Source organism: Pongo pygmaeus, chromosome 11 (genome assembly GCF_028885625.2).
Source record: "Pongo pygmaeus isolate AG05252 chromosome 11, NHGRI_mPonPyg2-v2.0_pri, whole genome shotgun sequence".
NCBI lineage: Eukaryota > Metazoa > Chordata > Mammalia > Primates > Hominidae > Pongo > Pongo pygmaeus.
In genome coordinates this window covers 85,535,772-85,556,482 of record NC_072384.2, presented here as the reverse complement: position 1 = coordinate 85,556,482, position 20,711 = coordinate 85,535,772, and the positions used below count along the sequence as shown (strand labels likewise).

The following is a 20,711-nucleotide window of genomic DNA, read 5'->3' as shown; positions in this document are numbered from 1 at the left end:
TATCATCGTGACTGTGTTAAGGGATGCCAGACAGCTGGAAAAACATTTCTGGGTGTGTCTGTGAGTGTGGTTTTGGAATAAACTAGTATTTGAATCAGTACACTGAGTAAAGAAGATCTGCTCTCACCAATGTTGGTGGGCATCACCCAATCCATTAAGAATTTGGATAGAACAAAAAGAGAAAGGGCTAGTGCTTCGTCTCTTTTCTGAGCTGGGACATCCATCTTCTGCTCTTGGACATCAGAGCACCTAGTCCTTCAGCCTTCAGACTCGGGGACACCAGTGCCTGCTCCCACTTTCTGGTTCTCAGGCCTTTGGCCTTAAACTGGGAGTGGCATCATTGGGTTCCCTGGTTCTCAGGCTTTTGGATTCAGACTGAATTATACCATCAAGTTTCCTGAGTCTCCAGCTTGCAGACAGCATGTTGTGGGACTTCTCAGCCCCCATAATTGCATGACTCAATTATCATAATAAATCTTCTCTTATCTACAGTAAATTCTCATTTAATATCATTAATAAATTCTTGGAAAATATGAGCTTAAGCAAAAATATGTATAACAAAGCCAATGTTTTTCTTCTCATCAACGTTATAATGAAACAACCAACATTGAAGGAAACAGGAAGCAACCTTATTTGAAGATCTGCTGTACATTGTTTTGCTTAAAGAACCTATCAACAAAGTTAAGAGAGGACTTATTGTATAACTATATTTATCCTATTGGTTTGGCTTCTCTGGAAAATGGCTTCAGTAAGTTTGAGGTTCCTATTGAAGCCACAAGTGGTAATATCTAGTTAGGAATAGAAGGAGGCATATTTTTCACTAAATTCCATGTCTCTACAATACAAACTAAATGTATTTTGTGTTTTCATAAGAGCAAAAGTGATCAAACATCATATAGAAATTCTATTCGCTATAAAAATACTCAGTATAATTACAGATGTAGTTCAAATTTATAAGTTGAAAATATTAGCGAATAATGTTATTATTTTTTATATTGCAAAGTATTTTTCTCAAATTTTCTCTGCTTAGATAGAGGTAGTGGAATTCACATCACAGAAGTATTTGGAAATTGTAGTTTAAGACAGAAAAGCATTTTATATTACTTATTGCCAACTGGACAATTTCAAGAGTTTTAATATTGACTTCTCCATTAAATTAAATAAATAAATGGAAATTTAAAAATAATTAACCATATAAGTGATCACCTCTTTATCATTCCTGGTAATTTTTTTTCAGGAAGAATCAGATAGGCGCAATCAGGGTGCTGTAAGTCCTGATTACTCAGAGATGTTAATCGCATATCATGTGAACCCCAATCATGTCCTAATTTGCCCTCCAAAAGAAGGAACAGGTAAAGATTATCCCAGCTGACAATACCTAGTGATATTTAAGAAGTATAATTTCCAGATTCTATATGATCACTTTCTATATCAAAGTAGGACTTAGAAAATTAATATCAATGGTAATAGTTTGCTTTATTTTATGTAAATAAAATAGCCCTGATCTCCTTTCAGGAACCAATGTATAAATTTACAAATATTAATACAAAGTGCATTCTAGGACAGGTTTAAAAATGTCATTTTCTTTGAAGTTAATATTTCTTTGTTAGCACCATTTAACCTTTAGCAAACTTGGTTTTTGTAGTATACTCTTAAAAATCACCACTTTTTGTCACTCTCTAGATATTTGTTGTTGAAATCCACATAACATGAGAACACTACTGTCACTAGTCACAGTATTTTACTATTCATTTTCTATTGGAAAGATAAAACATAAAATGCAACAAAAAATAAAAATATAAAAATCTCACTTGAAGGTGGCACTTTTAATGGTATTGTCATTTTTAATTACCTCTGGAATACAATATTTTATGCTATTTTATTAACATATTAAACTTGTTAATATTTAAGAGCAAATTCAATGTTTCACTTTTTCCTTAAAGTCATTATCGAGTTTATTCCTCAAAATTACACTTAAGCAATCAGGAAAAAAATAAATAAATAAAAATAAATAAATAAATAAATAAATAAATAAAGCTGCTGATAAAACTATTCCTTAGAAAATATAAGAACAATTTTCTCTCTGTTAATTTTGTCCAGAAACAATTAGTAATTCACAGAATCCAGAATTGCATGAATTTATAAAAAATGACGTATATTTTAATATAAAATTAGTACAAGTTTAGAAAAATCATGTACTCATTTAAATTTTATTCCACTCAGGAATCAGTAAAATACATTAACTTAAATAATGACACAAATTGAAAAATACCTATCCATCAAGTGATTAGGAGCAGAAACAATGAAGTAAGACTGTCTGAGTAGAGCTGTAAGTTCTAACACAGTTCTATAATATTGGGCAAGATTTTAAAAGATTTTGTGCCTCAGGTCTTGCATCTATAAAAGAAAAATACTTAATATAAGAATGTTGAGAAAATTGAATAACAATAAATCTTAAGGACTTGAACAGTGTATCATGTATAATAAGCACAATATAAATGTTAGGTGATAGTGATGAGGTTGATGATTATTTTCTTTAATAATTTATTTTAATGTGCATTGTGGTCAGTTTCTATGACAGTGTCCTTATATATAACGATAATATATTCATTTTTTCTCAATAATTGCAAACTATTGTAAGAAAAAATATTTTTAAAAAAGTTGAAATAATCCTTTTTTCATTCTTTCATGAGTTAACATATGAAGTATAATCATATAGTCACAAGAATTAAAAGTATTTAGACAAATACTTAACAAGAATAAGATTCAGTATTCTGTGAAAAATAAAGAATACATACTTATATGACAATGACATCTAATAATAGATTATCTGCTTCTTAATGTGGAAGGAAATATAAATCCTCTACATTTAATTTCACAGCAAAATTGAAAGAAAATATAATTATGACAATAACTGTCAATCTTCTTTAATGCATGTTTTTAAAATTGACCAACTAAAACATGAAAGGAGAGATAAAGAAGAAAATTGATAATTATTTAGTGTCGATTGTGTGGTAGATGTTGTTCTAGTTACTATGAGTATTTAAAGCTATTTAATACACTGATACACTGATAGTATTCTATGACATTTAAATTAATATCTTCATTATTCTTATATGTCACACAATTTTAACAGCTTTTTGAGGTATTATTGATATACAAAAACTGCTCATGTTTAATGTGTCCACTTTCATGAATTTGCACATACATGAACATCCATGATACCATCACCACGAACAAGATAATAGACATGTCCAATATCTCCTAAAGTTTCCTGTGCCTATTTTTTTGTAGAGAGCAAGCATATGAACACAACACAAGATATCCTTTTTAAACAAGTTTTGAAGTGCACAATACCATATTAAATATAGGTACTATGTTGTACAGAAGATCTGTATTCATCTATCATAACTGGCAATTTCCCATATCCCCTATTTCCCAGCCCATGGCAATCAATATTCTCTGCTTCTATGAGTTTGACTATTATGAATATCTCATATAAGTGGAACTATGAAGTGTTTGTCCTTTTATGACTAGTTTCTTTTACTTAGCATAATGTCCTCCAACTTCATCCATGTTACAAGTGGCAGGATTCTTCTCTTTTTCTAAGGCAAAATGATGATCCATTATATTTATTTGTCATATTTTTAATCTATTCATCTGTTGATGGACAGTTGTTTTGACCTGATCCCTGACAAGAGTGGAAAGAATACACAACGTGGAAAGGAAATTGTCTTCAACAAATGCTATTGAGATCACTTGGTATTCCCGAGTAAAAGACTGAAGTCGGACTCCTACCTTACACTATTCACAAAAATTAACTAAATGAAATAACCTAAATATAAGAGCTAACACTATAAAGCTTTTAGAAGAAAATGATTGCAACTTTATTACCTTGAATTTGACAATTGATTCTTAGATATGACACCAAAAATGCAAGTAACAAAATCTAAAACAAGCAGATAAATTAAATCCCATTAAAATGAAATACTTTTCTGCTTCAAAGGCATTATCAAGAAAGTTAGACTACAACCTATAAAATGGGAGTGAATATTTGAAAATCACATATAAGATAAGGGTGTTATATGCAGAATATATAAATAATTCTCCCCACTCAACAACAAAAAGTGAAATAATCCAAATTAAGTATAAGCAAAAGATATACAAATGCCCAAGAAGTACATGAAAAGTTGCTCAACATCGTTAGTCACCATAGTGACTAATGCAAATCAAAACCACAATAAGATACGCATCTTATATCCATTAGAATGGCTATAACTATACACAAAGCAAAAATATGCAAAAAACAGAAAATAACAAGTATTAGTGAAGATATAGACAAAGAGACACTCTTAAACCTTGCTAAAAGGAATGTAAATTTATTCAGCCATTCTGGGAAAAAGTTTGTCAGTACCTCAAAAAATTAAATTTGAAAGTATTATATGACCCAGGATTCTCCTCGTAGGTATTTACCAAAAAAATTAAAAACAGATACTCAAGCAAAAACTTGTACATGGATGTTAACAGCAGCACCATTTACAATAGCCAAAAGGTGGAAACAACCCAAGTTTATCAACTGAAAAATGGGCAAACAAGATGGGTATATCCATATGATATAATAATAATCAGCCATAAAATAATGAAGGACTGAAGCTTGCTATAACATAGATAAACCTCAAAAACATGCTTCGTAAAATAAACCAAACATAAAAGATCGTTTTTATAGTTGTATGATTACCATTACATGATTACATTTATAGAAAGTATTTAAAATAAATACATACAGAGAGAATGCAGTTTTTTTCCAGGGACTGAAGGGACAGTGGGGGAGTGGAGGATGGGGAATGAATATTTATATGTATGAGTTTGGGGGATATGTGATAAAAATGTTTTGGAACTAGACAGATATGGTGATTGTACAATAGTATAAATATACTAAACACTACCAAATTGTTTATATTAACACGGTTCGTTTTATGTTATGTGAATTGTACCTCAATAAAAAACAAATATACAGCTTCTTAGGAAGGTGGGGTAGAGTTCAAAATTCATCTTATGGAGGAACAAGCATGTAAAAGAGTTAGAAGATGGAAACAAAAGTGTTGAGTGAGGTAATTAAGATTTGGACAGACAGAAGCGATGTTTATGCCTCAGAGAGAGGAGAAAAATAGATAGCATGTTTGATCAACTGTGAGACAAGTAATATTTAAGACATTTATTTTATCTTTCACTTCTTTTTTCAATAGCAGTCAGACATGAAATATTTAGGGCAGGGATACAGTAAAGGCTTTCAGAAATTTAAAATATTTTGATTAATTAGTATAGGGTCTCAATCTATTGCTCTAATATAAATACTAAGATTTACAGAAATAATACAAAATTTTGAACAATATCCAAAGAAATAAAAATCTCTGGAATGGAAGGACATTGATCTACAGGGTGATATTTTATGCCATCTTTAATGTCTATCATGAGACATGTTGCTGCACGATTATAGAATTCAAGGGTCCAAGAATCATGATGATATTAGATTTATCAAGGGCATCAATTGGAAAAATAAATCAATGAAAAACTTATTCAATATTTTGGTTAAATTAATTTCATAGAATTTAATATCAACATCAACTACCAATAAAAACTGATGGTAGAATAAAGTTGTTTTCAGATATACAAAAATTTCAAATTTTTTTTTGCTGTAAACATTTAAGTTGTCTACCAACATTAGATTCCCTTGTTTTTACTGGGAACCTAGATGAATTATACTTTTTACCTCCTTGCAGTTGCATATCTACCATACAGATTCTGCACCTAGTTTTCTGAGCTGAGTGGAAATAACATGGACCATTTTGTGGACTAAGAATTGAAGAGTTGATGGGGAATTTCTGCACTTTCCACTTTACCTCCAAAGTGACAAGGGAGGCCACAGTCACAAGAATAAATTAGCCCAATTCGCTAAGTCACTGCTGCCCTGATGAGTCACCTAATCCACACCAGCATTAATATGAGTGAAAAATAAACCTGTGTTGTGTTTTCTGCTGAAATATTTTTACAGCTTAACTAAACTAACAGTGAATAATGAATGATATACTCTCATAAAACAATGGGGTTACCTAAGAAAATACAGGTGTTAGAGGAAATAAGAACTCCAATAGAAAGGAAAGAAGAAAGAAAATCCAATAGAGAGGATAGAAAAAAAAAATCAATGGCAATGTTGGTTGCTTTCAGAATGAGAACTTTGCTGCTGGTCTTGTTGACAACTAGTGTTGACTTGAATAAGCTTTTAGAAGATTCTAGACAAGACATCCTTAAGGAAAAGTAAGGAACAATGGAAATAAAAGGCTTTTAGTTGTTATTATGTTCATTCTTCTGTCCCTATTACATAATGTCATTACTGAAAGAAACTGAAATAGCATTAAAAACTGTACAGATTATTCTATGCTGAGGGCAGAAACTAGCACTTGATTAAAGACTTTAACAGATCGGCTCATTTTTGGGATCTTTTCATCTCCCTAATTACCAGTTTTTTATGAAATTACAAAACTATCTTATTTTCTGACAAACATACAATTATTGTGAGGCTTAGTAAAATAATGATCTTAAAACAGAGAAATAATTCTCTTATTCTAAATAATATAAGATCAAAATGTTTCCCTTCGTAAGAAATTTTTGCTGACTGCAAGATCAGCGAATAATTCTCCTATCCTGTGAAATATTTTAAGAATGTTTAATATTTAATAAAAATTAATAAAAATTTTTATTAAACAATAAAAAGTGAAAATTGTTTTACAAATGCAGGGTAGTAGTGTTATTTTGTAGGTTGAAACTCTGACTTAAATTTTTTCTTAAGTTTGAAAAAATAAATAAAAACTATAATTTTAACTGTTTTTCTGGCTCACAGTTACATTTTTTCTATAAACATGTATTTGATTTAGGCCCTCTTCCTATGGATATTTATATGGTACCTCAAACAAGAACAGCTTAATTTTTTTAAGTGTCTATCACTCATTAGCTGTCTGACATTGGTTCTGATAAAATTTGGAATAAGGTGATGTACCACAATGTAAGAAGTCTCAGACTTGTCATTTCCGTGTCATAGTATTTCATTGCCATTTTAATTAAAGTTTTTATAACTAATGATTTGAGTGCATTTTCATATGTTTATTATCATTTCTTATGTAAAATATTTATTCAAATCTTTTACCTGTTTTTACATTTCATATTGATTTGTTCAAAAACTTTAAAAATTATATTCATAAATATTATTTCTCTGTGCATGTTGAATTTTCACTCTTTTAATATATGTGAAAATGGGCAACAATTCTTAAATTTTAATTTATTTCAATATATTAATCTTTCTCCTTAAGATCAGAATGTTTCCCTTCATAAGAAATTTTTCCTGGCTACAAGATCAGGGAATTATTCCCCTATCCTGTGAGATATTTAATTTCATCTAATAGTCTAATTTTGACAACTTTTCTTAAATATCTTATTTTCTATTTTTTAAATGTTCACATAAATTTTAGAATTAGCTTATACATGTAAAAAATAAAACCAACATCTTCACAACAGTATCTTTCAATCTATAAATGGATTAAAATGCTACTTGATATAAATCCTCTTCAATTCTTCCCAGTTTTTTTCATCGAATTTCTGTGTATATTTCACTGGACTATGATGCATTGATTTTTGATGCAATTGCAAATGATTGTTAGTTTTCCATTTTCACTGCATATATTAAAACTATATGTTTTCCTTGTATTCTACAATGTATCTAAATACTCATTAATCTTATTTGTAGGTTCTCTTGGATTTTCTAAATATGGTATTATGCTGCCTATAAAATCAATAAGTTCATTGTGTCTTTAATCTTCATGTTTTATTTCTTTTGTCTTATTGCATTAGCAAGCACTTCAAGAGTGATGTTAAGTAGTAGTGATAACAATATCCTTGTCTCATTCTCAGTCTTAAGGGGAAAACTTTCAATATTTTATATTAATATGATATATACAATTGGATTTTTAAGAATAAATTTCATAGATAAGTTTTATTTTATTTCTAGGTCACTGAAAGTTTTAACATAAACGTATGTTGAATTTTTATCAACTATTTTCTACATCTATTGATATGATCATATAATTTCCTGTTTATTCTATTTATCATTAATTTCCCAATTTAAACTAACTTACAATCATGAAATAAAGCAAATTTGTCTTCATGTATTACCCTTTTAAAAGATAGCTGAATTTTGTTCAATAAAATGGTATTAGAGATTTTTATATCTATGATTGTAAGCGAGATTAGCCAGTAATTTTTCTTTTCTGAAACATTCTTGTTACAATTTAGAATAAAAGTTCTGTTAAAGGCCTAAGACCAAATGGTAAATGTTCATTCTTTTTATGTTATCTGGAAAACTCTTTGCAACATCGGTGCTTTTTGATATTCAGATGTTAGGGAGACTTCACCTTTGACCATCTACAGCTGGCATCTTTGTGAGAAGGCTTTTATTTATAAACACCAGAAGCTTCAGGTGTTTATATTTTTCTGCAGTCATTTTTAACTTGTGTTTTTCTAGGAATTTGTTTAATAATTTTCTTATTCCCATAAAATTGCCCATTATATCCTTTTATTGTTTTCAGTACCTGTAGGATCTGTATTACAGCAATGTTATCTTTTCTATTCCTATATTGGTAATTTTCTTTTTATCAGTCTTGCTAATATTTATCAACTTTAATAACCTTCTCAAAGAAATTGATTTTATTTTATTTTGTGACTCTATATCACAGTTTTTGGTATATGATTAATTTCTGATTTTATTTTTATTATTTTCCTTTGCCTACTGTACAAGTTTAATTTGACATTATATTTCTAATTTAATAACGTGGATACTTTAATCATTAATTTCATTCTTTTTTGTTCTAATATATATATTTATATGTAGTTTAAGTCTATAAATTTTCTTATAAACAGCATTTTTATATGTTGTATTGCTTTTCCCATTCACTTAAAAATATTTTCTAGTTTTTATTATAACTACTTATTTACACATGGGTTATTTATAAGTGTGTTTTCTTAAATTCCAAATAGTGGGGCTTTTCTAGTTATATTTATATTTATATTTTTTGTAATTGTACTATACCTGATTTAAATAATTTGGAAGTTGTGAAGAATTGTTTTGTATTCTAGTATTTCATCAATGAAGTAAAATTTCCGTGTGTTTTAAAAGAATGTCTACTTTTTTGTCCCCTGTTTATATATGCAATTTAAGTCAAGTTTGTTAATATCTTTCATGTATTCTAAATAGTTACTGTGAAAGGAAAATATCTTGGGTCTCCAAAATCACTGAGCTGAAGGGAAAATTCAAGCTGGGAACTGCTCAAACAAAATCTCCTTCCCATTCTACTAAGTCATCCCTCTGCTCACTGACATAGTTGCTTATTCTGATTGCCTCATTTAGAATGGCTTACCAGAAACTCAAAAGAATGCAACCATTTTTCTGTCACCTACCTGTGTCCTGGAAGCCCCCTCTGTGCTTCAAGTTGTCCCTGACTTTCTGGATGGAACCAATGTACTTCTTCCAAATATTGATTGATGTCTCTTGTCTCCCTAAAATGTATAAAACCAAGCTGTGCCCCTACCACCTTGCGCACATGTCCTCAGGACTTCCTGAGGCTGTGTCACGGGTGCATCCTCAACCTTGGCAAAATAGACTTTCTAAATTAACTGAGACCTGTCTCAAATTTTCAGAGTTCACATTACTGAATTTTTTGTATGGTTGTTTAATCAGTTACTCCCACTATAATTGTAAAGTTTTCTATTCTCTATGCTCTATTTTCATCGTTTTTAAATATATTTTTATATCTACTTTATGAGTTGACTTTTTTGCTTTATCTGTTCCTCTTTATCTCTAGTAGCACTCCTTGCATTTAGATACAATTGATCATACATTAGTATGACTTCATTTGGCTTTTTAAAAAATTATGCATTTTATAGGGTATGTTTTCTATTGTTTCTTCTTCAACCCTCTGGGTCCTTATATTGGATGGATATCTTCTGTATGCAGAATGGAAATGTGTTTTCTTTTTAATCAGCATAAAATTGCCCTAGAACCAAATTGCCCTAGAAATTGCCATATCCCTGGGCAACATGATGAAAATCAGAGGAAAATCTTTCCTACATGAGTAGCTTTACAGGTAAAGGATGGAGAAAAATAATATCCCCTTCCTTCCCAAAAGAGAGAGAGAAAGAAAAGGAGAAGAAAGGAACACGTTTTTGTTTTTGTTTTTGTTCTGATATGGAACGGAAAGGATCCTGAGTTCTTAGCCTAATGTTAGGAATCTAAATGAGTCTTTACAAAGGGCAAGTAGATCCAATGGTTCTGGCTTTTTGACCTACAGCCACCTCCAAGGTGTAGATTCCATACATTTTGAAGTGAAAATATCTAGGATGCTGGTGATCTAGTTATATTATCATCTAGGGATTAAGCTAGGAACCTATTCTGGGCTGTAATATTTGGTCTTCTTGAATGACAGTAATTAAGTAGACAAATAGCTAAATGCTATAGATCTAACTCTGAAGGTATGTGAAAAGTAATCTAGAAGAAATGAAAGCAAACGTCTAATATTTATATTGTGAATATTCCTTGTCTTGGGAGCCCAGGGCTTTATGCAGGAACACTGAGAAATCAAGAGTAGTTTTATTTTCTCACACTCATTTTTAAATCAGTATACTGTTTATTTATATGTAAAAAATGCAATGCTGTAGTGGGGTTTGTACCTACTATTTTCTATTTGTTTTCCACTTGATCCAACTGTTGTATGTTCTTGTTTTCTTTTCTCTTTTAGTCTTCTTTTTATTTATTAGTTTTTCAGTATTATGTTTTGTCATCCTACTAGCTAGAGAGATACACATTTCGTTACTACTAGAAATTACATGCATTGTTGAATCATTAGGGGTTAATATAACTGATTACTTTGCTTCCCAGGATAATAATGTATTATAACTCATTAAATCAATTTCTCCCTCCTATTTTTTTGTTTTGTTTTCATGCATTTATGGTTCTAAATTTTAAAAACTCTTATGTATCAATGATGTTGTTTCTACAATAGATATTTATCAACGTTTACCCACAAAATCACCCCTTTTGTCATTCTTCACTTCTTACTGCATATTGTTACTTTTGTCTGGGATTATGTTTTCTCTGTCAGAAGAAATTTTGTAAAGTAATTCTTTTAGTACAATCTGCTGGAAACAATATTTGTTTGTTTTTATTTGTCTGGAAATGTTTTTACTTTTAAATGATATTTTTGATGGAAGTATAATTTCTAGGTTTGCTGGTTATTTTCTTCATCACTTTAAAGGTATCACTTATTTTCTTCTCTTTTATGTAATTATTTGAGAAATAAACTGTCAATTTTATTATTTTATCTTTAAACATGACATATGTCTGTGGGTTCTATATCCATGAATTCAATCAACTGCAAATGGAAAAATTACGAAAAATTTGCATCTGTACTGAACACATACAGACTTTTTTATTATTCCTTAAATGAATTAGTATAACAACTATTTACATAGCATTTGCGTTGTATTAGGTGTTATAAGCAATGTAGAGGTGATTCAAAGTATACAGGAGGATGTGCAAAGGTGATATGCAAATACTACTTCGTTTTATATCAGGAATTTGAGCATCTATAGATGTTGGTGTCTCTGTGAGGTTCTGGAACCAATCCCCCATGAATAGCAGAGAGCAACTGTATCTCTTTTATTTGGCTGCTTTTATAATTTACTATACACCTTCTGATTTTCAGAAGCTTTTTGTACATTGTGACTAGTTGTGTCTTTCTGTATGTTTATCTTGCTTGATTTTCATGAGATTTTACTTTGATGTTTGTCTTTATATTTAGAAGATTCTTATCCTTTTCCTCTTTAGAAGGTTGTTTCTCCGTTCCATTCTCTTTCTCTTCTGGGACCCTAATAATATATATTTAGTAATTTAAATCAAGCCCCATGTGTTTAATATCCTCTGTATTTTCCTTTTTAAAATCTTTGTTTCTTGGATGAATCATTTTCTACTGTTCTATTTAGTTAATTTAATCTGTCTTCTGTTATGTCCAATTTGTTATTGAATACATTCATTCTAAATTTTCCATTCTTTAAAAAAATTTCAGAATCTCCATTCAATTCTTATAGTCTTTAGTTCCCTGGTAAAATTCTATATATTGCTTACTATTGTTTTCATTATTTTAATCACAGTTTAAAAAAAATTATTGCCAATTAGTGCAAAGTATGTGTCACCTCTGAGTTTGTTTCTATAAGCTAGTTTCCCTTTTTGTTTTTGCTGTTTTTGTTAATATAAATGATAATTTTAATAATATTTTAATATTTTCCATGTCAAATTTTAGAGACTATGACTTATTTGATTTACTGTCAGGAAACATTTACTTTGTCCTTCATCAAAGAGCTGTACATGGAGATTATCCCAAATTACAGTCTAAGCTGACTCCAGTGGGATTTCACTTTTGAAAATCTGATATTATCTCTTGCTAACAATAATTCCTATGGCATAGGCCTCCATTCATATTGGCTGCAAACTTTGAGTGTTTATTGGAACCCTTATTTCTTGGTGAATTCTAAACTACAGTTTTCTTTCTTAATATTATAAGAGTGCAAAAATTGGTCTGTATTTTAGTGTTTTTTTTATTTTCTTGATTTATTTGCCTCTTGCCCTGCTTGATTAGAATTCAGCAAAAACCTCAAGGGGGAAATTGCTGCATACAACCTTACCTCTAATTACCTCCATTCTTTTTCAGGGATCTTTTTGGGGTAGAGGGATGTGTGAAGATCTTGACCTTTTATGTCATGGTTACCTTGACTTCAACCTTCACTCGGTTGCTCAGCCCATCCATCCTTCCACCCAGAGACTTTTAAAGTATTTTTTTAGTGCAGTCTGCTGGCAACACATTCCTGAAGAAAAACTCTACACAAAACAATTAGATTCATCTCAAAAAAATTCCTTTCTTCCAAGATTTGGATCTTCAAGCCTTGGATATCTTAGCAGTTCTCTGATTTCTTTAAATTGACTTAAAAATGTATATATTACTGTTGCATTTTGTCTGACCATTGGTCTACTGTATTAGTCTGCTCCAACTGCTATAGCAAAATACCCTTGCCTGAGTGGCTTAAAAAAAAGACATTTATTTCTCACAGTTCTTGAGTCTGGGAAGTCCAAGACCAAGGTGATGTCGATTTAGTTCCTGATGAGGGCCCACTTCCTAAGAAGAGTTAGCCACATTTTCACTGTCTTGTCATATGATGGAGAGAGAGTTTCTTTTTATAAAGCTGCTAATCTTATCAAGAGAACCCTATTCCCATGACTTTATCTTACCCTGATTACCCCACACCTCTTAAAGGCCCCATCTCCCAGTACAGTCACATTGGGGGCTTAGGACTGCAATATATTACAGTTAATCCATACATTTTCAGTCTAAATGATTATATCAAGTGCCATTGCCTTAGCTTTCCTACTGCTTCCCAACGTCTCTTCATTTGAGGTAAATGTCTGAAAAACATGTAAAAATTGTTGTTGTTCCTTTATCTCTTCCACAACCCAGGTCTTCTGACATATTAGAATGGCCCTAACACTTAATCGAGGTGTTACTTTGCAACCTTTGTATGAGTTGAGGTATTGCAAATTGTTTGACTCAGTTGAAGCAAGTATTAAATATGATTATTTCCCCTTATTTTGAAAAATGTGTTCTGGACTTGACACTGTTTGTGCTTATTTTGGCATTTCATGCCCAACCAGCTTAAAATCAATAAATATTGGAAGCTGGTATTCTGCCCCTGTTTGTTCTTTATCACACAAAACACCTCTGTAATGCTTAAAGTACCTCGTAATCTTAACAACTATACTGAAGCTCCAAATTTTAAGTCTTTATCAAGTTAGTGTCTTATTTCCTTTCTGCTTAACTGGCCAGGGATATTGAGAAGGTACATGTATATATACTTATAGGTAGTTCTGCTCTACAAGGTCACCTAAATACCCAAGTTAGTTCTACCTTCTGCTGGACTATGTATCTGTTCCATCATTTTCATAGTCAGTTAAGATTAGAATCTATATCAATAGTATATTCTATAATATTGTAGCTTTGGGAAGGTGAAAAGAGAGAAAGATTACCCTTTCAATTACTTAATGGTTAACACTTAGTCATTGTGTACATTGCTTATGTTCCACTGGTAATAAATTAATTATATAACCAAATGGACTTGCAAGGGGGCTGGGAGCTACAATCTTTAAGTGGGTGGTTATGGGCTTGGCTAAAATTTGGAGAGTTCTATTGCTAAATATTAGAGGAAAATATTTTATATTAGAAGGTAATTCTCAGTCTTTAACCCTGGGTTTGTCAGCTATTCACTATTTTCCTATGTTATTTTGGTGGTATGAAGACTAAAGCACTTTCAGAATTTCTGCTTGATCTCTGCAATCTCAAAGTTTCTCTATTATATCTTTTCCATCTCAAAGTGGTTTGGGATTTTTATTTTTATTTTTATATTTTCTGTCAGATTCTTACTTGGTAGTAATAGAACAGACTTAGAATCTTGGTTTTGTGGTAAATTATAAGATTTCTTTCTTACATAAGTCCAAGGCAAGCCTGATTAAACCAGTACTTAGACACCTATGTGAGGTCCTATTGCTGGGTTATGAAACAGAAAAAAATGGAAGAGGCCTAAACTATATGAATTATTGAAAGAGTGACATGGGAAGTTAGAGTCTGCTGAGGCCAGATTCAAATGCACAGATATATTTGGCTAGTACTCTGTGAGCACTGGGCAGTGAATAAAATGATAGGTTAAAAGACATATGTGCATTTACTCATGAGTTTATTAGAGGAGAAAATATTAATTAAATTACCAATATTGGATTTTGCTATGGCTTGAATGTTTGTCCCCTCTGAAACTCATGTTGAAACTTAATCTCTATGTTAATAGTATTAAGAGAGTAGGAAATCCAACTATGGTATTTGAGAGCTTGGATCTTTGGGAGGTAACTACGATTAGATAAGGTCATAGGGTAGGGCATTGGTGGCTTTATAAGAGGAGAGAGACCTGAGCCAGTCTGCTCAGCCCCCTTGCGTTGTGATGCCTTGTGCCACCTCAGGAATCTGCAGACAGTCTCACTAGCCCTTACCAGATGCAGCCCCTCAACCTTAGTATGTGGATTTAGTATGCAAAATCATCTTAATTGCTTGTGACTTTGGTTCAACATTTTAAGTTTCCACTAGTTTTTTTCATCTTACACATGATATTTCTGTATTTATAGTGATTTCCCCAGTAATTCTTGTGAGAATTCACTCTACCCATTTCCTGATGCCTTGGGCTCTCCCAAAAAATATATCAATTATTTAATTAAGATACATTTTTCATAAGAAACAGCAGAAAATTAAGGGTTCATGGAAATGACATTTAAATGCCAAAATATGACCTATGTTTTCCTAAATTATATCAAAATAATCATTTATAACTCTAAATATAATAAAATGCATAATAATTTGAACAAAAAAAGGAGAAAAATACCATAATAAAATACATTTTTTAGAGTCACCTATACACACTTATTGTTTTGAATGCAAATAATAAAGATATTCTGAACCAATTCCATTTTATGAAACATTTTCATTGGCCATTCCCTGGTCAAAATTGTCAAGAATCAGACTTTGCCTCCTCAGTTTTGTCCATTTTATTTCTGCTTCCCTGATGACAAAGGGGTTTTTATGGCAACACTTTCAGATGCTCCTTTTACACATGGTCAAAGATGGCCTGCTTTTGCATTTATACTTACCTATTTTCTCATATTGAACTCTCGAAAATCCTAATCAAAGCGAGGGCAAAATCCGTGCTTAAATTTTTTTTTTTTTTTTTCCTAAGACGGAATCTTACTCTGTCGCCTGGGCTGGAGTGCAGTGGCGCAATCTCGGCTCACTGCAACTTCTGCCTCCCAGGTTCAAGCAATTCTCCTGCCTCAGCCTCTCGAGTAGTTGGGATTATAGGCACGTGCCACCATGTCCAGCTAATTATTTTGTATTCTTACTAGAGACGGGGTTTCACCATGTTGGCCAGGCTGGTCTCGAACTCTTGACCTCGTGATCTGCCCTCCTCAACCTCCCAAAGTGCTGGGACTACAGGTGTGAGCCACCGCGCCGGCCCATGCTTTATTTTTTTAATGGAACATTCTTGATTTTAGACCTGCCGCAGTAGCACACTGGCTTACATTCAGTAAGTCTCATCACCTTTCTGTCCTCTGTTCATGTTTTTCATTGATCATATTCTTAATCTCAGTATAATTCTAACCAAAGATCTAATGCGGGCTACTTACCTATTTAAGAAATCATTAGTCTTTTCTCTTCTCACTTAGCTGTAGCATTTTCCAATCTGGCTGATATTCACTGATTAAACCAAGGACATTCCCACCTCAGAACCTTCCCACTTTTTCTGTTCCCTCTGTCTAGAATGCATTTTATTGTTGTTGTTGTTTTGTTCATTTGTTTTTTCCACCTCTGTCACTTTAGGTCTGGACTCAAATATTTTCCTGTTGAAGATGCTTTTCCTAACTACCTTAGCTAAAATATTTGTTTCCTCATTGCCACCTGAGCATGATATCTCTGTCTCCTGTATATTTTTCAGCAAAGTATTCATTACAGCTGATAGTACATTGTATATTTGTTGTTCATTTTTTGCCTTTTTCCCTTAAGAGAGTGTAAGCTTCAAGGGAATAGGTACATTATCTACCCACCACACACACACACTATTTAATTTCTAGTGGGTATGACAGTTCTTGCTACACAGTAAATGCTTAATAAAAATGTATTGAGTGAATGAATGAATGACCTTGGTTGTTCCATGACATAAGTTTCATGCGCGTCCATGTGAAGAGACCACCAAACAGGCTTTGTGTGAGCAACATGGCTGTTTATTTCACCTGGGTGCAGATGGGCTGAGTCCGAAAAGAGTCAGCAAAGGGAGATAAGGGTGGGGCCGTTTTATAGGATTTGGGTAGGTAAAGGAAAATTACAGTCAAAGGGGGGTTGTTCTCTGGCGGGCAGGAGTGGGGGTCGCAAGGTGCTCAGTGGGAGTGCTTTTTGAGCCAGGATGAGCCAGGAGAAGGAATTTCACCAGGTAATGTCATCACTTAAGGCAAGGACCGGCCATTTACACTTCTTTTGTGGTGGAATGTCATCAGTTAAGGTGGGGCAGGGCATATTCACTTCTTTTGTGATTCTTCAGTTACTTCAGGCCATCTGGGGGTATACGTGCAAGTCACAGGGGATGCGATGGCTTGGCTTAGGTTCAGAGGCCTGACATTCCTGCTTTCTTATATTAATAAGAAAAATAAAACAAAATAGTGTTGAAGCGTTGGGGCGGCGAAGAAATTGCTGAAAAGTTTAAAGGATGCCATCCTAACATGACTCAAGGAAAACATTAAAACTGAAATAAAATAAAAATATGAATAAGATACAATGAAATAGTAAATGGGTAGAAATATGAAAACAATTGAATCTTCTTAGGAGAGATATAGTCTCTAAGACTAAATAGTATTCTACTTAAATATATCACAGAATCAGTTTATTGAAATGTGCAGCCAATGAAAATACTTGGGCCTTAGCACTTGAAAATTTCCATATCATGTTTCCTCAAAATAAAGCTTGCGTATGTAAAACTAAGTTTTAAATAGAATGTGCACATTACTAAAAGCAAACCAGAAATGATAAAGTATTAATCAAAAGAATGAAAGAGGAGGAAAGAAATAGAGAGATGATTTTATTATTCTAAGTACACTACTCAACAAGTGGTCTTGGTGAAGCTATTTTTTTTTTTTTTTGAACTGGTCTTGATCACTGCAACAGATCCAAAGTCCAAGGCCTGTATTCTAGCTATGTTGGTTACCTCTCAGTCTAACACAGACTGGAGAAATTGCCTCATTGTGCCACAGCACCCGTGACTTTGAAATGTAAGACTACCTATTTAGAATCTTGTCAAGATAAATGATTACTCTTTTTGTTGACTACATCTAAATAATTTATTGCTTCTTTTATAAAGTAGGGAAGACTTAAGAACACCAAGAGGTGTTAACATACACACAAAAGGTTTTCTTCAGTCCCTTAATATCTACACAAATTAGTTTTGAGTAAGAATCAGATGTAACCAGCACCAGTTTTCAAAACACTTGAAATATTTCATAATTTTTTTTCAAATAACGGCAGGATATAACGCAAAAGTTGTCACAAGTAAAGGAAGAATAATTCTGCGGCAAACTTCCAAAATACCTCACAGGCTTAAAATAGGATTCTCGGTTCTCTTAAATACCACCAGCAAATGGAAAAACTGCAAAATATACATAAGTAGGGTCATCTTTTGTATGTGGAGAAAAACTTCCCTCAGTGTTCTTAATGTATTTTGTTTGTTTATTTAATGACAACATTCTCTAAGCCTGTAGATCCCCAGATGACTTTGAAAGTGTTCAACTTTCAATATTATACAAAGCAGCTCACCCCTCCCCTTTTACAAGCAATTGGTATACACATTTTGTGCTGCAGCTGTTGTGTGTAGACAGCATTTGGCTTGTCATCCTGAGACTTGCATTCAAATGGCAACTGTCCACATTACTGCTAGCTGTATGACCTTGGTCAAACCATATTATGACTGTATCTCCGAGCTTCGTTTTCTTCTTAGAGAAAATAGGCTAAGATTTCATAGAGTTAATGGGAAACCTGAAGGTGATAAAGTATTTAGAAGCATAAAATACATTTTCTGTCTCACTGTAGATACTCAATAATAGTTAGTTGAATTATTTAGCTGCTTTTTGTCAACATTAAAATGCTAGTTTACATTCTAAAATTCTTCATCTTTTTAAAGATTTCACTGTAGTAATGAAATTCTCTCTTCAACACAACTATCTTTTATTTTCTTTAAAGTGTTTCTCCTAACTTTATTCAAGGTCAACTCAGCATATAAACAATTTTAATATATCAAAATAAAAAGAAGTCTAGACTTATATAAGCTAAGGCACCATATAAAAGACTATTACAAAGGGAGAATGCTGTAACCATAATATCCCAAAGTGTCTCCAAGTAAAGGAGAAAAGGACTTACCTCTTTTATAGAGATAAGTAATAACAAGACAGGAAAGAACTACATATGGAGGAGTGGGGTAGCAGGTGGCATGATAAAGGAACTGAAGAGAATTTTTTTTTCCAGTCAGCTGATTCTCAGCAGAGCCTGTGAACAGGGCATTGTTCTACCTTTCAGTGCTCAAGTCAAGGCTGGGACAAAGTTCAGGGGTCTAGGAAAAGGAGAGAACCCTCATTAAGGTTCTGTCAAGTTATGTTAGCAGGTATTTGGTGGGTATTTGGCCAAACACAAGAGAAACAAGCATAACAATAATATTCTTTTTCGTAATACTGAATATCTAGAATATCATTTAACATGCAGTGTTTTCCTTATGAAATAATAATGCATACAATGAAGCATAAACAAATGAACAATTATGAATAACCTAATTTCAATATATGCTAATAATAAATGCAGTCATGTAGATGTTATAGTAAAAGTTAGATATTTCAAAAGGTATGGGGATTCTAGAGACTGGCAACCTAAATATGTCCTACCTGCACCTCCTCCCCCAAATTCTCTTTCAGCCATCTTCCACTGTTGTCTCCAGTAGTCAGGTCAAATCTGGGGAATGTAACCAAGAGAGCCACTGCAGGATACTTTCCCCTCTGATCCTGATGAGAGACTGGAGAACAGGGTAGAAGATTGGCAGGACTAGAATAAGAAAGTAGTAAATCCTCCTAGGATCAGAGAGATCTTGCACACTTTAGGAAAGGTCAGCTGTGGCTTCTTTAGATGTATTCATTCTCCCTGATTCCCAAAAGCTTGGGTATTTGCCAAAAAATGTGATGGGTTATCTCACTTCCTGCAGCTAGAAAGGTGGGAGGAGAGCATGGAGCAAAGAAGTCTCTTGGTGATTTAGTAGGCACTGAGGAACTCCCCACAGCTATAATGCTATCCTAGGAGCAGAGTCCACTGAGCCTCAAATCACTCTGTGAACTTCTGCACCTTAAGGACAATAGCCACTAAAATTAAACCCCAATGAGCAGATACAGAAAAGGCACTCAGTAGTGACCTAGGGAATATTGAGCACACCTATCAGAAAAGGTCTCTAATTAAATAGATACATTGGGAGCTGCTATTTTGGAAAAATAGCAAGAGCCCTTAAGATTAATATACACAACCAGCCTAACAAAAACACCAAATCAACACATTGTTTTATAAAACTTCAGAAATTTTATAATTTTTCAAAATTTTAGAAGATGATCTAAAGAAAAGAAGAGTTATTACTGAGACATGAATAAATGTTGTGGAGGCCAAATGGAATGAAATTCCCCAAATTGCTCATTGACAATGCAACTATGTACTGTTATACAAAAAGAAACTTTGTGAACAAGGCCTCAAACAGAAATACAGTTAGCCATTAAAAGAAAAAAAAAAAGCATTGAGCTTGTCATCTTGCCACACTAGAAAACAGAACACAGTAGAATGACATGTAGAGATTACCCAGAAAATAAAACATCAATGTGAGGATTATTAACCGATATACATCATTATTCACTGGTTAGAATGGAAGACATTTGCTTAGATAAAGGGTTTCAGTTAATC

The 20,711-nt window shown here is 32.5% G+C and overlaps 1 long non-coding RNA gene and 1 other non-coding gene across 2 annotated transcripts in view; one reads left to right on the top strand and one right to left on the bottom strand.

The window, feature by feature from the left end:
- LOC129031695 (uncharacterized) overlaps nucleotides 1-20,711 on the top strand; it is a 249,247-nt gene that overhangs the window by 76,074 nt on the left and 152,462 nt on the right. The gene's annotated exons all lie outside the window — the stretch shown is intronic.
- Nucleotides 1,243-1,375, bottom strand: LOC129032244 (U8 small nucleolar RNA). The gene has a single exon (XR_008501260.1). It is a non-coding gene; the product is annotated as a U8 small nucleolar RNA (small nucleolar RNA).